We start from the raw sequence: 1,802 nt of genomic DNA, 5'->3' as shown, positions 1-1,802 counted from the left end.
CCACAGCACAAAATAAACCGAAAAGCAATCAGCTGTTATTAACACACTAAAGAGGTGATGCGGTCCCGGCGCTCCCACCGCGTTCACAGCCCTCATGGGCTTTTACAAAACAGTCTGAATCGAAGTCTTAAATGCGCAGATGGAGACTCGGCCTGGCGAGGCCTCTCTGACGGGAGGAGGGAGGGGGGACCCAGCAAAGGCGGCCCCACAGCACCTCTGCATGGGGGGCACGGCCGCTGTCCCGCGGGCCGCGCGGCTCCTCTAGCCGCGCTCCTCTTTACATGAGGGTAAAGGCGAAGCGCTGGGGCCCCGCGGGCTGCACCGAGTGAGGTGAGGGCCGGCCCGGCCTGGCCCGGGGGGCCCCGCGGGACGGGCAGACCCCGCCGCTCACCTGCGCCGGCACCGCGCCGCTCCCGCCAGCACTTCCGCCCTGCCCCGCCGCCGCTACTTCCGCCCGGCCGGCGTCACTTCCGCCCTCACCCCAACGCGCCGTCCCCGCGGGCTGCGGGAGGAAATTCCCGGGTGGCTTGAGCCGGGCTCGTACAGCCCTAGGGCGGGTTCTCAGCGAGGGTCTGCCCACACAGAAACACATTCATGCAAACCCAGGAGCTGTGCCTTGTCACTAGGAGAGGGTGTGACGTGCCCGACGCTGCGGGTGTTTCAGGAGAGCAGACACACAAAGCTCTGGGAACACAGATGCGATTTATTACTCGTGTCTGATCGCCTGTTTGTTATAAATGCCAAGCGTTATTACAAATTACTATTTGGAAAGCTGTTGGAACTTGCGGCAGCTTTGATTTTAATGTTGGTCACTGATTGCAGTGCTCAGTCGCCTTTCAGCCTTTTGACACAATCACAGAATCTCAGGATGGGTCAGACTGGAAGGGACCAGAGTGGGTCATCTGGTTCAACCTCCCTGCTCAAGCAGGCTCATCCCAGAGCACGTGGCACAGGATTGTGCCCAGATGGTTTGATTCCTGAATATCCCCAGTGAGAGAGATTCCACACCCTCTCTGGGCAACCTGTTCCAGTGCTCAGTCACCTGCCCAATAACGAAATCCTTTCTCATGTTCAGGTCAAACTCCCCATGGTTCAGTTTCTGCCCATTGCCAATTGCCCTATTGCCCAGCACCACTGAGCAGAGCCTGGCTCTATCCTCTGACGCTCTCCCTGCAGACACTGATAGACATTGGTGAGATGAATAGGGATGGGACATTGCTGAGATGAATTCTCTGCACATGGGAACAGGCACAGATTCTTACAGGGGCTTGGACTGGACCAGGTAGGCCCACAGTTGGAGAGACTCACCACAAGTGCCCCGATGCCATAGGAAATGAAGCACTTTTCCACTGGGATTTTTTATCTCTTCAGAAAACTAAAATACTGCAGCAAAATTACATCCAGAAACAAGTTTTATCCATTATGAACACTGTAAGCACTTAAATTTATAGATTTCAGTTCATCTTCACGCCAGACAAGAGAGCACCACTGATTTTACAAAAGGCTTTGGCAGATGCAGTGGTGCAAGTAAAAGGCCTCTCTCTCACACTCTGAGGCTTTGCTGGGGCAGAATTATGAATGATTTCCCTTGGATACCATGAAGGCCTTTCAGTTCTCATGCTTGGACAGAAGGGCAGAGAGGCCTTGGCACTGGTTGTGTTGCAGCATGTTTGGGTTAACCGTGGGTCTGTTTAGACTGACAGCCACTTGAGGTTGAGCTGTTCTGACTCCAGGGAATTTAACAACTAGTTGTAAGGTCACTTTGACCTTACTAATGTTTGGTATGGAAATGGCATAAATTA

General features: G+C 54.2%; 1 long non-coding RNA gene across 1 annotated transcript in view; it reads right to left on the bottom strand.

Moving 5' to 3' along the window:
* Positions 1–438, bottom strand: part of LOC114073663 — a 6,616-nt gene extending 6,178 nt beyond the window's left edge. The window contains exon 1 of the long non-coding RNA XR_003574366.1: positions 392–438. This is a non-coding gene — a long non-coding RNA (uncharacterized LOC114073663). The remainder of the gene's footprint in view (positions 1–391) is intronic.
* Positions 439–1,802: the final 1,364 nt, after the last annotated feature.

This window comes from Empidonax traillii, unplaced genomic scaffold (assembly GCF_003031625.1).
Source record: "Empidonax traillii isolate 1590-97213 ecotype Southwest subspecies unplaced genomic scaffold, ASM303162v1 scaffold8774:size8864, whole genome shotgun sequence".
NCBI classification, from domain to species: domain Eukaryota; kingdom Metazoa; phylum Chordata; class Aves; order Passeriformes; family Tyrannidae; genus Empidonax; species Empidonax traillii.
This window is presented reverse-complemented; position numbering and strand designations above follow the sequence as displayed.